At 36.3% G+C, this 22,479-nt stretch overlaps 1 long non-coding RNA gene across 1 annotated transcript in view; it reads right to left on the bottom strand.

Annotated features, from left to right (window-relative positions):
- The window catches only part of LOC309495921, a 385,613-nt gene that overhangs the window by 292,871 nt on the left and 70,263 nt on the right, over window positions 1-22,479 (bottom strand). The gene's annotated exons all lie outside the window — the stretch shown is intronic.

Genomic DNA, 22,479 nt, shown 5'->3' with positions numbered 1-22,479 from the left:
CACTCTCCCTCGCTACCATGGCTACCACCCCTGCTGCTACGGGAGCTGCCCACATGCGCTTTGTCTCCGGAGTGTAGTCCTCATCGGAGCCAACAGTGCTTTCATCGTGGAAGCTATTACATGCAAAACACCGTATATGTTATGAATCTTACACGAAATTCACCCACCCCGCCCCTCTGTTCTGTGCGTACACCGTTTCTAATAATAACACAATAATCATAACGGGTTGTTCATTATAAACGTGGGATTATTAATTATATTGAGAACATCGTACATAGAAAACATGCCGTAATGTACCCTGAGTGTAAACAGCCGCATTCATTGTGAAGCGTGCAAGCGATTTGTAAAGATGAATATTAATATTAATGTAAAGGTTAATAAAATGTTACACTCACTTCAGTTATTCTGGAGGTGCAGCAGGAACACAAATAGTTGGTACCGATCCTTTTTTCAGGAGCAGCTTCTTAGCAAAACCAGCTTTATAACGTTACTGACCCTCGTTTGTAAAGCAGTCTGGTGTGTGAAATGATTCACGCAAACATGAAAGCATTGACATTGATCGTGGGGAATATTCCCTTTCGAAAACAAACTCAGCCACTGCGTCTTCAGTGATTCGGATTTAGGAACATCAAAATGACTGCTGTGTTCGTTATTACACCCAAGAACAGAACACCACAATCGCTTAGACGCCATTCTGCTCATAGACAGTGCTCCAACGTTTCAACAATGACCGCGCCGGTCCGCGGCGACTATGATTAACAGCTCGCTCACGAGCGAGGGCGGGTCTGTGTTAATCAACAATTGTGGGAGGGGCGTCGATTTTGTGACGTCACAAAATCGAACGGCTTGATTTGAGATGGGATGAAACATATAAGAAGATGCAAATGGATTTTTATCATTTTATGATGGTTGTGTACAGGCACAGCCAACACATATTTCAGTACAATCAACTTGTAAAAGTGCATGTACCATTATATGACCCCTTTAAAAAAAGGAAATCTTACTGACTCAAAACTTTTGAATGGAATGTCAGATCCCGATGTAAATCTGAATTCTTTGTTTACATTTCTAATAGTTAAGTAATTTAGTTTTAAAATGATATTCAGTATTATTATTATTTTATCAAGAACAGAACATTGAAAAAAGGTAGACAATAGAAGAAAAAAAAACATGGGTAACACTTTATTTTACAGTTTCATTTTTACTCATGTTACATGTAGTTACTATTTAATAACTGTAAATCATGCATAATTACATGCAACTAACCCTAAACCAAACCCTAATCCTAGACTTATAGTAAGTATATTTAATTAATAGTACTCAGTACTAAAAAGTATAATTACATTGTAACAAAGGCACCTTATAATAAAGTGTAACCAAAACATGATATGACATTAGCTAACAGTAGTAGATTATTTGGGTCATCTGTAATGGTCTTGGCTGTAGCACTTTCAAGTCAGAGAATCTTTGATGTCTAACGTAACATGATTCCTGTTGCACATCTGCCGAAATGGCACAGAATAGCACGGACGCTAATATGAGCGCTCTCAGGCATATTAAATCAGATTAGGCAGGCAATCACCTGAAACAATGTGTCTAGCCAAGGGCTACACTGGCCCATCAGAGCCATTCAACTGCCGCCATTTATTTAATGTTATAGAATGTAATTCAGTTTGTAATTTAGAATGATTAATTGTATTATACTGTAGGAACATCAGTGATCCCAAAGGGAAAATCTGACGGGTACTCTCACTAATATTTGTCTGTCTGACTGTCTGCTTCATGTTTACGGATAAAGCTCACATCTGGATGAATCATGGAGTCCTGAGGACATGCCTGGAATCTGCCTCTCTCATTTAATCACAGTACGTAAAATGCATACAATAACAGACTGTTGAATACAAAGATGGAGGTTTATTGACTGAAGGCCTCTAATGGATTTTCAAAAATGAACAAAGGTGCAAAAGTGAACAAATTAGACTATTCAGTATAAAATAAAAGCTCACTTTAGTCCACCAAAATGCTGACTTTTCTCTGTAAAAGTTTTTGCGATCCTCGCTGTGAAGAACAAACATTTCAATGTGCCTAACTACCTGTATTCTCCCATCTTCAGGAAAAAGAAACAGGCAGATAAGCAGAAGGCATGAATCATTAAAGTTTATGACTTCAGACATTTCAGATGCCAATTCTATCTTCTTTCTCCCTACAGAAATAAAATTTGATTAGATATTATAAGGTCAACAAAATATTGATGCATCCATCAAATATTATTTTCCAGGCCTATCTCAGAGTATTGCAGTCCCCACAAGAGCTCATTTACTTGGATTATGCTGAGGGGGTTGAATCCAAAGGGATGTGAAAGTTGCTTTCTTTCAAAAATGTTTCAAGGATGATTTCCATTTATTTCAATGAAAATCATTATCCATATTAGAAAAAGATACATACACGCAAAAACCCCATTTTTTGTTTGGTGTGGAGGGAGATTCTGATCAATCTTTTGCTGAACTGAAACCCCCAGGTGTCCCGTTAACACCAAGGAGGTCTATAATACCTGGAGAAAGTTATCCGTTAGGATTAACATTCATCTCACTGGCAGTTGCTTGTCTTCTGCTGCCCCGTTTTTAGCTTTTTCAAACTTTGTTTAGGGAACATTTTGTTTCCTTGGTAACACTGTCTTTTAATAGCTGCAATTTTGCATTATACAGGAATGAAGAGATTTAACAAGAGAATAGTTTATCGCAAATCTAAAGGTGATAACTTTTCAAGTCAGCCATCTTGTTCTGTTTGTGTCCCACAGATACTTATTCATCATAGGCCATGTGTACACTGTAAAGTTTCACGAGTGACAACCAGGGTGGGTCTAAATAAGTCTGACTTCTTCCCACTCCGTTTCGAGCAATTGGATTATGTTTATGTTGTTAAATTAAGGTGAATTTACCTTGTTGTATGCTTCTCCCATCTTAATAAAATATGGAATTAATGAAATAAAATTTCATTTCATTTTCATTTAACTTCATTTCACAACCGCATTTAAATACGGGAGTGAATTCCCTAAATTATTGTTAAAACAATTGTGATGATTGACAGCGTGGTAATAAGCAAAGTTCTCGCATGTTGCATGTTTGGAATTCGCTATTTTGACCTGTTTAATATTACAGTGACCAGAAACTCGTTATGCTCTGCAATAATGTTCTGCAATTGCATAGATGCATTGTGTTTTGTTTGTGTTTGGAAGGCTGCTTAACAGAGCACGCACTTGTTGCCATGTCCATTTATTATAAGCGTTTCTCAGCTTGTTTCAGCTTGACTCATAAATCCATCGAGTTTATGGAGTTAATAAATTAGGCAGGTGTGGGATATTTTGTCTTGTTTTCAATATTAAGCATTTGGATTTATCTTGATTTATTATGGGCTTGTTTTTGTTTTTTTAGGAAGATCTGGCAACTCGACTGTATCAAAGCTCGTGGGCGTACTTCTTCCCCTGTGATTTTTACACACACACACACACACACACACACACACACACACACACGGAAGAGATGCCCTGATGCACATCTCTGATGTGCGTATAAATACATCATTAACAACTATGTTCAGTTCAGTTCCATATACACTGTATATAACCTTTGTAAGTTAATTCTTTTGTAGAATGTGGTTGTCAGTCCCATAAATTACTGAACTGCGTACAGAACAAGATTAGGAGTTAAAAGGTGAACTGACAACCAAATGTATCTATGTGTACTGTACGTGGCTAGTTTTTGGTCGTTGGGTTGAAGAAGTAATTCTCTTTATGTTCATTCTGTTTACTTGTTTCATTTATAGCAACAAATGTACTTAAAAATCAGAAAGCAGCACGCAAGCTCAAGGGCAGAAGGTTTTCAGAAGTATTGTTTTGCTGAGTGCTTTGAGATTGAAAGATACTTTTACTTAGTCTCTGACATTCCATCTTCATCCTCGTGACATTGTCATTGTAATACAAATGACTTTATCATGCACCTTTCTTTCAGATTACTTTCTCTCTAATGTTGCTTTTAACATTTCCCTTTCTAACAGGGGAAGGAAGTTTATTTATTTTTTTGGCTCCATTTTCAAGACTTCTATTTTCTGGATTGTTGATTATTGTCACTCCCGTACAAAACTGTAATTTATGCTCAGGCCCACACAGAATCTGTGCCCAGGGAAAGCTCAGCAGATTTTCCACAGAATTGGAACAGAATTCTATTTAGTGAAACTGTCATTCACAAAGTTTGACTTCATCCTCTACTTCTTCGATGATTGTTTATGAAATATTTTGGGTATTTTTATGCTTCTTTTATCTACATTTACATTTATGCCTTTAGCAGACACCTTTAACCAAAGTTACTTACAATGGAGGATCAAACGCAATATGTCAAAGAGCCAACAATATTCATAATACTGCAGGGTGATATAATCTACCAATCAGAGTATAGGCTACTTTCACACATTTTATCATGTTTCCCATAATTTTACATGAATCATCTCCATTTGCCCATATTTAAGGGGACTCCTAATTTAAAAAGACTTAACGGCTCATTTAGCTCTGGATGTGTCTCATATAGTATGTCATTTTGAACATGCGGTTTATCATTCTACAGATTATGTAGTAAAATTAGTGTGAAATGTTTAAACTCAGAAGAAGACTCTGTCTAATGTCTACACAAACCGAGTTTAGTAATGTCTCCTTTGTTCCCAAACCCCTATTCAGATTTAAGAATGTACAGTGCCCTCCACTAATATCGGCACCCTTGGTAAATATGAGCAAAAGTGGCTGTGAAAATAAGTCTGCATTGTTTATCCTTTTGATTTCACAAATTTCAAACCTTTCTTTGAAGTAAAACAATTGAAAGTGGGGGGAAACTCATATTATGAAATAAATAATTTTCACTAGCTCACGTTGTTTGTATCATTCATCTTATCTGTGTTGCACGTTACATCGTCATGCCAGTTGTGACAACAAGTGATATTCTTTATGAGTGAGTCATTCATTCAGCATATTTGTTCTAAAACACTGATTAATTTAGAAACAAAAGTCATAGAATCAATCATTCAACCAATTCTATTCGAAACGCCGCAGCTGAGTGACTGTGTTGCTGTGATTTTGTTTGGAACTATTTTCGTTGGTCGAGCGAAAACACAAGAAGTCACTGTCAATATTGTGTCTAGAATATACATTTCTCAATATTAGATTTTTTTATTGAACTGTTATATAAAAGCCTATGATGCTCATGTGTTATTGCTTTATTTTTTCTTAAACACTCCTTTTTATTTAATTATGTATTTTTATATATTTTAAATACATTTATAAGACTTGACAGATGTTTTAAAGATGTGTTCGATGTGTGTATAGTGTTTAGAATTTTCTCTCTTTTTTTATGATTAGCAGATAATTACTTGATCTAAAAACACTATTATCGCTTTAAATTCTCACAGAAGAAGAAATGAATCTAATGACATCGTAGAATCCTCAGAAGTTTTTGGTCCATTAGAAGATATTAGCCTCAGGTTGAAAGATCAGAAGCTCAACACCAGACAGTGTTTCATGTGCCCAGCATGACTCTGCCATATGCTACAGACTGACACTTTCAGTGTGTTTAATGTCCTTACTTAAATCAGCTCTCTCTCGCTTTTGTTCTTGACAAAAAAAAAAAAAAAAAAAGTGAGAAGTTAAAACTTAAGAGCTCAGCGAACTCGATGACTGCGCTGTCTTTAGAAATGGTGCAGTTTCAAATCTCTGTTGGATTCTCACGTCCAGAAGGAAGTTATGTATAGCCTTTGATCATCCCCACCACCGTCCTGACATGGGGATTGTATAAATAGACGATACTGCTTTGCCATTTTTTTGGCTTGCCCTGCTTTTTCTCCCGATATGCCTGTGTAACCACAGCTACTTAATTATTGAAGCTCAGAAGAAGAAAGTGATGTTAATGACTTGTGTAATCAAGACTGAATATCACTCCTACCTGCTGATATTTAATGAACACAGAATACAGTAATGCCCCTCGAGCCATTTTGTGGCCTGTGTGATCTTGTCATCATGGCAACTGCAATGATCACCAACATGTTGGCAGTGTGCGGCTGACTCGTTGCCTCGCTGCCATGTCAGGCAATGACTTTGCATATAGTGTTTGCGCAAGAATGTACCTCATGAAACTGATTTCGGACAGGTTTCTGAGGCAGCGTTACGGTTTAATGATCTACAACAAAATAGAGAGAGCTTTAGTGATAAGCGAATATCTCTAGAAATTACATCAAAAGTTGAAAACGTTGATCAAAAACGTGCATTTACACACAAACTGACCACCAGCCGCAACTTTCAGACTATAATAACATTTGTGATTTAAATAACTTTAGTATGATGTATTGGCACTTTTGGTCATACCAAAAACCAAACATACATACATCCAAAACATCTCATTAATATAAAAATAAATTATTTAATATTTATTCATATAGCATAAGTTGTGGTAAGATTCTCCCTATATATATATATATATATATATATATATATATATATATAAAACCTAATAAAATGTCACTAAATCTAATTCTTTCTAATAGTGATACTAGTAATCTGTGAATTTATTTTATGTTGGATAATTTGAAAGTTGTATCTTTTGCCGCGTTCCAGGCAACCTGTAACCCGGGTTTTTCCAACCTGTAATTGGGAGTACATCGATCTAGTACGAGTTCACAGGTGGGAAATCACGGGTTTGACTGCCGTTCCAGTGCACTTTCACAGGTACAAGGTTGGAAAAACACTGGTTACAGGTTGCCTGGAACGATGTACTCCCAGTTACGAGTTGGAAAAACACTGGTTACAGGTTGCCTGGAACGATGTACTCCCAGTTACGAGTTGGAAAAACACGGGTTACAGGTTGCCTGGAACGCGGCATTTATCTATGTTTGTGTATTTGTTTAAAGGGCAATTTGTGTATTTGAGCAACTTTTATATATAAAAGATTATATATATATATATATATATATATATATATATATATATATATATATATATATATATATATATATATACATATACATTTTTCAAGATGTCCTTATTTTGTATTATTTAATCATTCTATATCAGATATTTTAAAAATTTTCATTCTTTATTCATCATAACTTCTAGGCTCTTTGAGTGGGAATCATTCAATCTGAATTCATAATTGAATTGTTATTATAACAACTCTTCGATTAAAAATATAGGCCTGCACATTCGTTATTCAACTATATTGTCAAAATGCTTACACGTATGGAGAATATTTGATTTAGTATTTGATTTGATATCACTTGTATAAAGCAGTGGCCCATCTAAAGTGAATTACTGCCAAGCTTGCTACCTTCATCTTGACTGTAGCAATTTATACCCATATGCTTTAGTGTTACAGTACTATGGCAGAATTTGTGTCCATCCACATTGCTCTGACTGAGAGCATCTGCATTCAATTCATTCAAGTGAGAGAATTCCCACACACGCCAAACTGCTGTGCATGAGCCAAACAATACCTTGTTCACTTTACGCCTACAAACAGCAGTTATTTCACAAACTCATATACATGTTTTTCAATTACGTTTGAATGAACCCAGCGTTGTCCCGTATGTGTTCATCCCAGCTGGTGCAGAACTCTGCAGGTCTTGGATCTGCCGTTCTGGTTTGGTCGACTGGCCTGTTGATGTTGTTGCTGTTATATTTCCCGAGTTATGTGACTTGTCCTCCTGAGTGACTGCAATTTTTGTCATCGCCTAATTGAATGCATTGACCTCTGCATCATGCCAGATGAGTGGGAATTGAATTATGATCTGCTGTCCCTGAAATTGCCCTTATGATTTCTATCCGTAGGGATCAAGGGCTCCTGGAGGGTTATTACACTGGGGGGTTGATGAAGAGGTGGGGGCTTCCGTGAGGAAGTGAAAGGAGATTTTGAATAATGATGATGAAAACCTTCATTTGTCTTTCATCATGCACCATTGATGGAGACACTCACAAAAAAAAAAAGAAAAAAAAAAGATGCCCCTCAGGACATATTTCTTTCTGACGAACAGAGAAATTAGGTACTGAAGGAATAGGTCACCCAAAAAAGAAAATATTTTTTTCATTTACTTACCCTCATGTCTTTTAAAACCGGGTGGACTTTCTTTCTTCTGTGTAACACGAAAGGAGACATTTTTAGTATTATGTCCAAGCTACTGTTTCCATATACAATGAAAGTGAATGATGAACACGGCGCTAAAGCAGGATTTTCAGATTGATAATTTCTTATATATTGTGACGTACATCCATTTCAAGTGAAATGGATAACCGAAAAAGAAAAAGAAAGGGAAGGGGCTAGGTTCAATCCACCAATTTTTGTTTGGATGGAGGCAGATCTGAATTTGAGCATGCAGTCGATTGTATGAAAGGGTTGGGGTTTATGTAGACGAAATGAATAGAAAAGTCTGACGTTTTGCCGGAAGATTTCGTAATTATGTTTTGATTAAAACATTATAAGGTCAAAACATCAAAACATAATAATAATAATCACAAAAAAAATTTTTTTTTTTTAAAACGGCAGCTCTGGTTGCCAGAACTTTACCGTAAAAAAATAAATAAAATAAGGTAGCAACATTTTAGGTTTTTATGGATTAACAAATTCACTGAAAAAACAACAACCTGTTTTGTACTTTTATAATACACTAACAACTGGCCTAAAAAAACAGATGGCAAAGAGAGAGGCACACGTAGAATCAAAGCTCATTACAAGTAGCTTTTCTAGCTATGGTAAATAATAATATTATATAAGATGCACAGTGTCGTACACACAAATACAAAACAGCATAATAGTAACACATGACACTAAAATAATGCAATAAACATAAGCAGCATAAGATGTAACATATACTGTTCATTTAACAGTATTTTACAAAACATAATATGGCCTGTTAGAATTTTTTTACTGTTACTGTTTTACCTGTTAGCATATTCTGCTAATCTTCTCTTTTTGTGTTACTGTACACAACAATATGTCGGTGATTTCTCATGACGGTTTAAAAACGATGAGAGAATTTTCATTTTTGGCTGGACTATCCCTTTCATGCTGATGTTTAACCCTGCATTTCCTGGTCGGATAACTTAGCCATCCATCTTGGCCCACTTCCACCAAAGGATCTCACTGAGGGCTACTGTAATGAGTTTGCTTGTCTCGCATTACTGCCGTGATTGAGTTATGGACGGCTACATGAACTCTATTATGGTGTGATGTGTTTATTATCAACCTGAACTCCATGGAAGTAGCCGTTGAACACTGGGGCCTCATAACCTGACGGTAAATGAGTTAATCTGTGGTTCTGATGTGATTCTGGTTCATTACCCCCTGTTTCTAATTACCAATACTAAAGACAAAACCTCTGCACCCATCGTTCTTTTCATTTTTCTTTCCCACTCGTTCAACTTCGCTATTGTGTATCCGTCCTCTTTCTCTCTCTCTCTCCCTCTCTCTCTCGCTTTCTTTTATTAAACAAGGGATCTTAGAGGTTATACAAGGGTGGTTGTTAGTGCATGCAATGTCTAGAACACTTTGACTTGAAAATAGCTCTGTTATTTTACATGTACCTTTGGGGTTTAAAGAAGGAATAACAGGGGATGGAGGCTTATTATTAGGAGGATTTGTTATTCATAAAATGCTGTTTTAAGTAGCCCATTTAAAAGCAACGGTCTCTAGACCTGCAGTCCCTGTTGAATTATCTGCATTATTAAGCTGCAATACTTGACGAGCCCTTATGGTTTTAAATCAATCTGAAGAGCAGGTATGCTGCATACCCTAGCTAAATTTACTCACAGCTCTTGCCGCTCCGAGAGAGGAGCAGAAAGAGAGAGAGAAAGAGATCAAAGAGACATGTGAACACTTAGATAAGTGGAACAAAGTGTGATTCAGAAGCCTGAGTAATAAAAGCAGAATAAATCTCTCCCCGTTTATTTCAGTATTGATTCACGCCTTTGTGCCATTTCTATCAGTCCCCGTGCAACATTCTATATCAAATCAAATTTCTGATTGGTTCATTCAGCTTGGAGAACAGCCCTTTGAAACAACTTGTTTCTCCTCAAAAGAACAAATGATGAATTAGGGCTGCTCCAAACCTGTTCGCAAAAGTTCACACGAGTTAAAACTTCTCTCTTTATGAACTTTATACTAGATTGATAACCATTTTCATTCACAGCTCAAAAATGAAAAGAAGTCAGATGTTAATGAAAACGAATAATTATTTAAACACTTAATCACCAGGCTCTTTCTGCCGATTGTTTTGACCTGTTCATTTCATTTTAATAGCACAATTATCAACTTAATGCTTGAATTTCTTGAAAGGTTTTTGCTATTACAATTGAAGATTGGATTGAGAAAAAAAAAAAAAAAAAAGTTCACATTTTGCCATTAATCTCAATAGCTATGTTTCCATCCAACGTTGCGAATTTAACTTGCGCGCAAAATTGTAAAATTGCATAAAACATTTATGAATAAAGCACAATTTCCATCCAGTGAGTAAACAAGAACAAAATCACCACTTCCTGATGAACTGGCTGTAAATATCACTAAGAAAAATGGAAAAAGCCTGCATATAATAATTGTCATATATAATAAATTACTTGTGCCTCGAGTGCACAGACGAAACACGGTCATGTTATCTTGCTTTTCTGTGTTGTTTCAGAATGCAGTCGTGTAAGACAGTTCTGGGAGGTAATTATACCGAACCACGTTTTTTATTAAATATCCCAAAATGGGCATAAAATTGGATGTAAACATAGCTAATGATATACGTTTATATTTTCTTTAAATTCACCCTACATAAAGGAAAATGGTAACTTACTGGTTAAAGTTTTGGCCTGCCAAGATATTCACATTTAAAAGGTCCTAAAATCATGATACAATAACAAAAATGGAGGTGTGTGCTTGTAATAACATGGTTCAACTTCAAGCCACATATACTGTGTGTATATATATATATATATGTCTTAGAAAAGGTTTGATTTAACATCATTTGATTTAATGAGTGAAATGATGTTTGCAACCTGTTATTTCTTGTATTGAACAAGAAAAAAAAAAGGAGGGTGGAGGGGGAGAAAGAGATTCCAATTCAAGAGGAAATAGCTATGAAAATTACTTTTTATAATTTGGTCATTGCATATAAAATGGGTCCAGGTGGATGGATGGAAGGGAAAGATGGATTTGTGAAGTCAGTTGAGAATTGATGTAATTTCAGAAGCAGACAAAAATGATTACATATTACAAAGACTACCCTAAGTGGTCCTTATGTTTTATTTTTTCATTTCCAACTTTCTTTAGCATGTAATCTTGCTGTTTGAGCATGACAAAGGTCTGCAAAGTTGCAATGCACAAAGTCCACTCCAAAGGGAGTTATTTTCCCTCCCTCTCAAACTCCCTGAAACGGTTTCTCCCATTGTAGTCTTAAGTTTTCTTCTGGGATCATACATGCCACAATATTCCTCATAATTTTGAACAATTCCGGTCTACGGCGAGGACTAGTTGACTCACTTTAGTATTGTGTTGAAACACGCAGTTATGGTAAGGGGTGTGCTATTCCTGAAACACGATCAAAGCGATTGGCCAATCACAACACACTGGTCCAGCCGACCAATCTGAGCACAATGTGCTTTTTAGAAGGTGAGGCCTCATAGAGACAGAAACTAAACAGAGTGTTACTGACAGACTGGGACTGTGTCCAAAATCGCCCTCCATAGGCCTACCCTTATAGGCCTCTATTTGAGGGGACAGCCATTTGTAGTGGTGTCCGAAACCATAGTGGACATTAGCACTCATTCAATACCATAATGCACCGCAATTACGAGCATACAACTGATGTACACTCAATGTATAATTTGGTTTTCATCAAATTAATTCCCGTGTCTCGACAGAAAATGTCACCAGCAGCTGAATCATATGTCCATTCATTTTCTAAACTTTTGGTCCAATGTGGGTACAGCATAATATCACAGGTATACATTCATTTTTAATTGATTATTCAATTGTTTAATTAAGATTTATGCGTGGTTTCCCTGACAGGTTTCAATAGAAATATTTTCATTACTACTGGAGCAGCCAGTTAGCTAAGTGTTAATTGATTTTTCAAACAGCAAGCACAAACTATGCAAAAGCAGCAGCCCTTAATGCGCACTCAGTGTCCGAATTCATTCACTTGTTTTCATTCACTTCTTCAAGTAAATTATATTAGTGGACTAAAGTAGGGAATAGTTAATGAGTGCAGCATGCACCTCTCTTCTCAGGCTGTGTCTGAAATCGCCCCCTGTACCGTCATTCACTATTCCCTACTTTAGTCCACTAATATAGTTTATTAGTGGACTAAAGAATGAAAACAAGTGGTATATATATACAGTATATACTGTATGTATATATATATATATATATATATATATATATATACCAATATACCAGATTGAATCATTAAAATACCCCATTAAAATAATTTTTAAAGACTCTGAACATTCATTATGGAAGTAAGCAGTGCCCATTTTGATTTCATGTTGACTTCTAAAATCTTAAATCTTGTTCACTGTGAATTTTCACTCATGGTGAAAATAGGCCTTATAATTTCTCTTTGATGTTTCTTCCATTTAGGATTAGGGTTACAGCCATGCACAAGGAATATTTCACTATGTAAATATTCTGCCGTGAAGCTCTGCTTTCTTTGTTCACCTCATACCCTATGCATACTGATGTCTGTGTGCATACTGATTTGTGCTTCCATTTATGTTGTGTGCTGTCTATTGTTTAGTTTTACTGATTATACTCTGTGTGTGTGTGTGTGTGTGTGTGTGTGTGTGTGTGTGTGTGTGTGTGTGTGTGTGTGTGTGTGTGTGTGTGTGTGTGTGTGTGTGTGTGTGTGTGTGTGTGTGTGTGTGTGTGTGTGTGTGTGTGTGTGTGTGTGTGTGTGTGTGTGTGTGTGTGTGTGTGTGTGTGCATGAATAGGGAATGGTTGTCCAGTTGATTCAGTGGTTTGGATCAACATCAACAATATGTTGAGGTTAATGATTAATGTTTACTAAGCCAGAGAAGATACACGGAATTTTCTGAAAAAAAATAAATAAAAAAGATGCATTACTGTTTTTATGTAACCTTCCAGATCTTTCATTAAAGATTTAGTGGTGGCCGTTAAATGCAATGTGGTTTAAATGCTCTCAGGATTAGGCTAATGATGCATGAATTCATATTTTTTATTTTCTGCAGAAGATCCATATCGCCAGGCAGAAACATATAACACATTATGTATTCCAGCCACTGGGGACAAAGTGATGGAACAATGCCACATATGAGAAATACCCAACATGATCTTATTAGTATTCCTAGGAAGTTATATATACTATAGACTTATGGCACATACACATTTTCATAAGTTTGGATAGACACATTTGCAAATCATTTGAGATTCATAAAATATTGATGGGTTATTTTAATTGTATAACTAATTTGATCAATTGTGTTCAACTTTTTTTACATTTATTTAATGCATTTAATGTGTTTTTAAGTTTCTAAACAGCTTTTTAGATGCTATCAATATGTACGTGTCAGTGTCTATTCAAACTTACATAAATGTGTAAATATTATGATACTAATAAAATCACAAGGCTCAAAATGTTCAGCAAGTCATGCTTGGAGCACTGCTTGTCCAATCAGATTAGAGAACCTGAACTATCTTTTGAATAATGATTCAACCACCATTTTAACCTTTAGTTTCTTAAAAAAAAAAGAAAAAAAAAAAAAGAAGAAGAAGGGAAAAAAAAGGTTTCTCCCATGAAATCCATCTTCCTTGGACAGATGTGCTTCAGGGATCAAGTGCACATTAAAGTCTGCTTCATGTCAAGATTTTTCACCTTTGATCAATGTTTTAATGTGTGTATGTGTGTATGTGTGTATGTGTGTGTGCTCTGACAGCCATTATGCAGGCTCAGACTTCAGAACTTTCATTTATTTTTTGCTGTCCTGTCTTGTGAAATGCAGAGCCAGAGAGATTGACAGATAGAGTGAGCGTCTTAGAAAAAAAAAAAAAAAGGAAGAAAAAGTATGGTTTGCTTTCACCCTTCTACTCAAGTGAGTCCACCAAGAGCAGGCCTGCATTCCTTAGGGGCTTTTATACACCAATGAAAATGGATATCAGTTTTTCCTGCAGCGGGAACAGCGATCCTATCCAGAGCTTCTCTTATCCTAGATAAAAGAGAGAGGAAAAAAAGATTGTGAGCTTAGTCAGTAGGAGGTATTATGCTGCATTTCCACAACCTGTGATCAAACAGGTGTCAACAGCAGTGATGCTGCAGAATTTCTCTTGTGATTATGTAATTTATGTCAACAGAATTTCTTCAGCTGTGGCACTTTCAAGCCCCGGTTAAATCTTAAATCTGTAGGCCTAAATTCTAGAATCTACTTGCAATTTGTTACACTTTTAAAGGAGTTTGTGAACGTTTAAATAAGAGTGAAAACTGACATTTTCATTGTGAGTCTTTAATGTTTACTGATACTGCTGTGGTCTTAGACTTAGGTGACAGTTACATAGCAAATTAAACATAATAAGCTGGTGATTCAGATGTTATCAGTTCTTTCATTTAACATCCAGTAACCTGATCGCAATCCAAATTATAATCCTTCATGTTTAATATTTATACTTCTGTAACAAAACCGAAGTTGCTGTTTGTACATTTATAGGTCAAATAACACACTGGTCAGGAATATATATACTGTGTACTCCACCAGCATACATAATGTACTTTATCAACAGAGTAAGTTATTTGTCAAATTCAATGCATATTATAGGAATTTGGTGCAGCCTCTGTCTGAATTTCCTCTGTTTCATAATATCTTGTTTTTTGTTGTTTGTTTTTTCCCCACCCAACTTTTCTGCAATCATTTTGTTAATCCTTAAAAGGATAGTATACCTAACGAATAATTTTCTGTGTGTTCTGCAGAAGCAAGTCATACAGGTTTGGAACACAATGGTGATTGAATGAAGACTGAGTTGACAGCGTTTTCATTTTTTTGGATGAACTATCTTTTTAATATATTTGTTATGTAATTAATTATACACTGTAACGTAATGTAGTGATTCTGACAGGTCAATTTAGCTCAAAAGGAATTATTAATTAATTTATAGGGAATTCAAAAGAATCACTTATCACGGCCATGCAAATGACTCGTCCTGCGTTCATTTGAACCGGCCGTAACTATCAGCTCTGCAGCGGATATAAATATCCAAACTATAGTGAAACACTATTTATTAGCAAGGTAACTTAGATCAGCAATTTAAGACATTAAATTCGTAAGCACATAACACAAGTAACACTTCTCTTTAAAATACAAACAAGACTTTATTGATTATTCTAACACATAAAACTGATATCTAACACAAACACACACACACACACACATTCATACGAGTTGCAGAAAGAAAGAGAGTGAGGAAAGAATGAGTTTTAAGAGTGAGATGATGAAATCCCAAGTTTCTATGCACTTATAAGACCTGACCTGAACGAACCATCAATCATTAATTTAACCCTTCTATAATTTCTTAGGCGGGTTATTAAATCTATATCAATGCACCAGTTCAGCTTAAAAGTCTGGAGGCTACTTGGTTGTCTTTGCGTTCCTTTTGGGGATTCCCTTCGTCGTCGTGCCTGGATAGAGGTCTGGGGCGGCCAATCACGTGGTGTGCTGGCGGATGGATGGAAAGTTTTTGAAGTTGGAAGCGGGCTTTGCAGTCGAATCGTGGACCGAAACTTTGCCACAAAACTTAACTTAAAAGCAAGACTCACAACGTAAAGAAAACTAAGAAAAGAAAGAAAATTGAGACGAGAGTAGTTAAATGGCTTGAATGAAGCTGTTTAACCCATGTTCTTCTGATCTTGATTTGGGTTCTTTCGTCTGCTCGTCTACATGGTCACTCGTCTGTCTGGTTACTCCGTCATGGCTTCTCCATGATCGTTTTTTTTTTTATCTACTTTTCTTTTTCCCCCTTTGTTCGGGTTCTAAGATTTTAAACTCAAATGTTTGTCCAGCCTCCTGGATGAGTTCTGACCAATTAGACACTAGCTGCGTTTACATGGACACTTATAATCGGATTGATGGCTCAATCGGACTAAAAAACCTTCATGTAAACACCTTAACTGATCCGATTGAGCTCGATCCGAATGAAATTTCGATCGGATTGAAAGGGGTGGTTTATCCCTTTTGTAATCCGATCGAGAGAACATGTAAACACTTGATCGGATTGAAAACCGAAACTGAAAGGACTGCGCATGTGCAATGACGTTAACTAGCGTAATGACGTATGGCGCGCGGAACGAGCTGTTCTTCCTGTTTAATAAAGTGTCATATAAATTTGACACTATAAGTATAAATTAGTATACACAAAAAAATATAAGTTTCCCGTCATTCTAAAATTCTCATTTCACTCGCGCGTCTGTGAAGTGAAGCAGGACAACGTCCCACCAGTCCTTGTTTTGGATTCTCATCCACAGACGACTGGTTTTGGCCGCAGGGAGGGGCATTTTTACTGCGTGATCAATAAGCAGCGCGCAAAAACGGTTAATATGCTCTAAATTATGACCAGAGACAAATTAATATTACGTAAAGAACCAATAGAGGAGAATATTTATGCGCGAAAAGCGGGAAACTCTGTATATTCGTGCCGTGTGCGCATGTCAAAACATCAGATCCGATTTGAAACTTGTGACATATAATTGCGCACATCAACCCGATTACTTTATTTATCATTCATGTAAACACCTTGTTCGGATTCATCAATCGGATTGATTTCATTCCGATTGTGTCCATGTAAACGTAGCTACTGTCTTTATTTGAGAGGTGGCATTTTCTTCACTTCTCATCGTAAATCATGCGTTATCTGTGATCTCCTTACTCTCCAGCACTAGCACAGAGCACAAAGGCCACAGTTTAGACACCATTCCTATTATAAGAATGCAAAACATTTTACACAGATTTCAATCAAGCATCTTCATAATTGTGAACATACGATCGCACTGATAGGAAACAAGACACACTTTCATTTCTGATAGTTATAACAATTACTGACCTATATGGGATCTAAGCATAATAGACACACATATAGGTTGTAGACACAATATAGAATTATGTAGTTGAACGATGTTTGATTATAAGTCCATCAATAATTGTTTTGGGATGATTTTATGTATTTTTATAGGTAAAGTCTCAGTCTTTGTGGTTTTAAGAGATTTCAACCCTGGGGTCTTTCAGAGGTCCTTGAGAAGAAGCAGGTCTGTTTTGTATATCTGTCATGGGATCAAGCAACCTCTGCCTTTATCTTGGTCGGGCCCTGAGCTTTGCCATCTCTGAACCAATCAGTCTTTTCCAAACTATCTAACATTGACAACGTTCTTCCTTTAGTTGGACTCATTTCTTTGAAGCTTGCATGGCCATAAAGTTCTTAGCTGGGGGTTTTCATTGGTTAGCGTAGACTGGCTGAGGCCTGGATTTTATGGTTCTGGATTGGTGATTTGGGTCTGGAATGTTAAGTTCTGTGTGGAATTATGTTTGAACAAATCACCTGGAAGATTCATTTGTGTTTGGTTCGCCCTCAAACCCTATAACACTTACGTTCAAACGTTTGGGGTCAATAAGATTTAAAAAAATATATATATAATAATACTTTTATTTAGCTAGTATGCATTAAAAGATACAATTTATCAAAACATTCCAAATAAATTATGATATCTTCAACTTTCTATTCATCATCAAAAACTGCAGTAATGCTACTGAAAATTCAGCCTTGCCACCACTGGAACAACGTTTTAAAATATATTAATAGACAACAGTCATTTTAAAATAGTAATAACAATTTACAGTTTTACTGTTTTCACTCTATTTTTATTGTATCAAATAAATGCAGTATTGGTGAGCAAGATACTTTTCTTTAAAAACATTAAATCATACCGACCCCAAACTTTTGCACAATAGTGTAGGCTATATGACCATAATATTTATTGATCAAGATCAAGATCTTTACCCCAACTGCAGATAGTCTAGCTAGTAAATCACCTACAACTTGCACCTGCTAATGACCAGCTAAAATATGTTTTAGCTAGATTTTTCCATAATTCCCCCATGTTTATGGTTAATTTTCTTCCCATGCACCATATTGTCCACTCCAGACCCTGTATTTGCATGCCCAGCTAATTTTAGCTGCATGCGCCCAGTGTTAAGATTGTGAGAAGGTCTTGGATATAGCCCATATCTGAGAACAAATATGAGAAAAGATGTTGACTGTGTGTGTGTCTGCTTAAATGCACTGATTTATTATTATTTTTTTTTAGGAAGCAGAGGATGCTAAAATCAACCTAATCAGGTTGTTGTTGCTCATTTTATTACACACACAGTTCTGAGTATTCCATCGCAATCCTCCATAATCCTTTGTAAACATTCAGAATCACAGTCGATGCCATCCAGGCACTGTCATTCTTACACAATGCTGTTGTCAGAAGGATAAGGCACAGTGTTCAGATTTTGTCACCCTGAATTCTTAAACAAATTGCCATTTATTGGAATGAATAATGTATAGAAGCACATACATCTGTTTTGTTGGAGAGCTGCTCTTCTGTATTGAATCTCCTTTCGTGTCCCCAAAAGGTTAGTTCTTTTGTCAAAGCAAATCCCCATTATTTGTGTATCGACTGCCTTGCAGTTTAACAGGTGTATACAAGTCTCTATATCACTATCCAACATCAGCTGAGGCAGTGAAACATGCTGAGTCCAGATAATCTGATCTGTTCAACGCTTCAAAAGGACATCCTACATATAAAACATCCTATGTGTGTAGAAGAGGAGGGGAAGCGGGATGTATTTGCTCTCTCTTTCCCATTCTGTTCTCATGTAGTTTGGTTCCTTTTAAATTAACGAGCCATCTGTGAGTATCTAACTAATATTTGGGTTCTATGTAAGTCTAACTAATCCGGTTGTACAGTGTACTTTGGGTCTGAGGTTGGAACATTTCTTGAAAGCAATAACCTTTTCAAAGGAACTAGTAAAAAAAAAAAAAAAAAAATGAAATCTGTCATAAATGGCACAATTTTCTGAAAATGACCATTTTTCTACATAGACATATTCTTCTGTAGCATTAGTATAAACTTAAAGTTGGTTTGGAATTTATGTGTCACTAGCTTCAGCATACAGCAATGGAAATAACTTTTGATGACATTATTGCACCTTTTTTATTGTTTCCAAGAAATTGATATCAGTCATTTTTGAATAATACAGTCATACACGGTGAGAGAATTCCTAATAATGCCTCATTTTGATAAAAACTGAAAATATGTATAGCCATAATGCCAAATTTCCTCAAGCAATATGTGTCCACCTGAAGAGTTATTTCATAGCTGAGACTGAAAACACAAAGCTTACTGCTACATGTTGTGAGCCCCGATGTGCATAGGCTAATATTTGAACCTTCTATCATTGCACTGCCATAAACATGCTAGTGCTTAAAAAAGCAGTCACACAGCTCTAATTAATCACTATGTGGCCACATGATTTGGCAGGTCCTGACATGGGTATTATTCACATCCATATACGCTCTTGAGAGGAAAACTACTCTATTCTTAAAAGGTCACGGGATGCACAATGAGGCAACAGTAAAGTGCATTTACTATATAATAGGCTGATTAACCAGTGCTATACAAGCCTAATACATTGGATTTGCTTGTTTCCCTCAATTAAATAAGCAATGCATCTCAAATCGTGTGTCATCAGTATCAAAATTATCAAAAAGATCATTGTAATTAAAATAATAATAATTGTTTTGATTCTCAGTTGAATTGGCTAAAATCTATTTATATTTCATATTGGGTCAGTCATTGAACAAATTTGATTCTCCTCAAATGGTTAGTGCACATAAAATGGCACTTTTGTAAAAAATATTTACCGTTCAAAAGTTTAGGATTGGTTAAATAAATGTTTTTTTTTGAAAGAAGTACTGTAATATTGTAAAATATTATTACACTTTTAAATAACATTAAAGGTGCTCTAAGCGACGTTTTTTAGGCCGAATTTTTTTTTGTCACATACAGCAAACATCTCCTCACTATCCATAGCTGCTTGTCCCCTGAACACACCGTAAAAAATGTGGTCTCTGTAGACAGCCCAGGCTCCACCAACGGCAACAAAAACAAACTGGCCCAGCCTGGACCACGGAACATAACGAACAGTGTTCCAGCCAATAACTGACAAGAATGATTTGGGGGTGGGGGTTGGGGGGTTAGTGCACGTGCATATGATGGGGGGTGTGGGGAGTGGAGGAGAGAGAAGCATGAAGAGGGAAGTTAGCTAGAGGAGAGATGTCCTAGCCAACAACAACGACTAACGTTAGAATTATATTCTCTTGAATTTTGATATGGCCGACACACGACCAAAGAGACGACGTTCCGATGAACAAATAGCAAAGAATAGGGAAAAGGAGAAGGAACGCGCAAAGTCCCGAATTTACATCGGAAAAGCCTTCGACTCGTTCAAGACTGTTTCAGGAAGCACGGAAGGGAGGAAGGTGGGGGGACGGGATGTGGAGGAGGGAGGGTCGAGCTAGCCTCCGTTTTGTTTGACAATACTTTGAACGTCAACAAGAAGTGACGTCACCCAACATCGCTTAGAGCACCTTTAATATATTTAAAACAAGCTGAATTTTCAGCATCATTACTCCAGTCTTCAGTGTCACATGATTCTTCAGAAATCAGTCTATTATGCTTATTGGTGCAATGTTGAAACAAAAAAAATTTGGAAACAAAGAACAGTATTTATTTGAAATAGATTTAATCTTGACTGCCACTGTTGATCAATTTAATGCATCCTTGCTGAGCAAAATTATATATTTTTTTATTTATTTTTTTTATCTTCCCAACCCTGAACTTTTGAATGTTAGTGTACATTTATTTTATTGACCAAGAATACAACATTTTATTTAAGCGAACGTGTTTATGGGTATTCCACACAGCATTTTTTTATTTTTTTTTATTTTTACATATCTTGAGTTATTAGCACTTTTATTCTTAAATCAGATTTTTTGAAGCAAAATAAATATACAGTATTTCGGTTATCATTCCAAAACGTGACATAACAAGTGCAGTTTAATAAAAAAAAACTGTGTAAAAACAGGTATTTAGTTACTTAAATATTATTTACAGAGAAAGAGAGAGTCGGTGTCTTTAGCAGTGGATAGCTTGACCTTCAGTACCCATTTATACTCTAAATATATCCACCAAAGATGAGAGAAGGAGAACAGACAATGGGAAAAGTGGGAACGAGCAAAACATACAAGGTAAAAGGTGCCAAACTGTGGACCTTGTTTGAAGAACAAGACAGAGAGAAAATTAGTGCAGTTACATCCTGTTGTGCCCAAACATAACCATGGCATCCTATAGTCCAATACAACACAAAGGCAAACGGGCGCAAACGCGCACAAACACAGTCCGCAGGATTCCTGCAGAGCGACAGTGCTGGATTTAGACTGATTACAGGTCTATTAAAGCAAAAAGAAGTCTGAAATTACAGCCCATCTCCTGCTGAGCTTTAGACCCGCTGCTTGTCTTTTCTTTGTATTTTTTCCTGTATATTCTCTTGTCAAATCCATGTGTGAGCCACCGCTTGTCCTTCATTCCCAATCTCTTTTCTTTTCACTCTCTGTCACTTTTACTGTGTGTGGCCATTTGCTTCAGAATGGCCTTAGCCTTGTATTACTTCCAATCCAAATGATGCTATTTACCTCTTGTTGTGATGGTACTCTGGAAACTGCCACTCATTACGTGGACTCATGGGGTGCTTCCGCTGAATTCAGCCTTAGTTTCTCAACCTTTTTGTCCCCCCCAGCATTTACTCATTCCAAACTTTTCTTTAGAGTGAAACAGGCGAAGGAAAGTCCAAATGGTTGAGCTACTGAGTATAGGCAAATGAGTTCTGCAAATGAGCTTAAATCTAGTTTGGAACTATGTTCTAAAGCATACATATTTAATAACCGAATGGCTCTGGTCGTTTGTTAAAATATTCTCGCGCTCTTGGAAGGGTCGGTCATATTTGGGGTTGGCTCGTGATATGGTAAGTTGGGAGACGTCCAGTCTGAAAAAAAAAAGCCATTAAATTATAAGATGTATCACGTCATTATGTGGTTTTACTCAACCTCATGTCAATCCAAACCTGTAAGACTTTTCTTAATTCTGTGGAAAACAAAATGAGTGTGATCTCATTAGTGATAGACATTCATACATAAAGTGTGAAAAAATTATTATTAACATAATTTAGTTACATCATCTAAAATAAGAAATGCATATGTTAACAGCCATCACATTCCTTAAATGCATTTTGCCTAATTTGACAGTATGGTGGTTTCTTTGATATCTGGTGCTTTATTCATCTCATTTAAAGGGATTGCATCACTTTACCCAATCTT

This window comes from Leuciscus leuciscus (assembly GCF_965113295.1).
Source record: "Leuciscus leuciscus genome assembly, chromosome: 3".
In the NCBI taxonomy this organism is placed as follows: Eukaryota; Metazoa; Chordata; class Actinopteri; order Cypriniformes; family Leuciscidae; genus Leuciscus; species Leuciscus leuciscus.
Note: the sequence above shows the minus strand (reverse complement) of the source record. Positions and strands in the feature narration are given on the sequence as shown.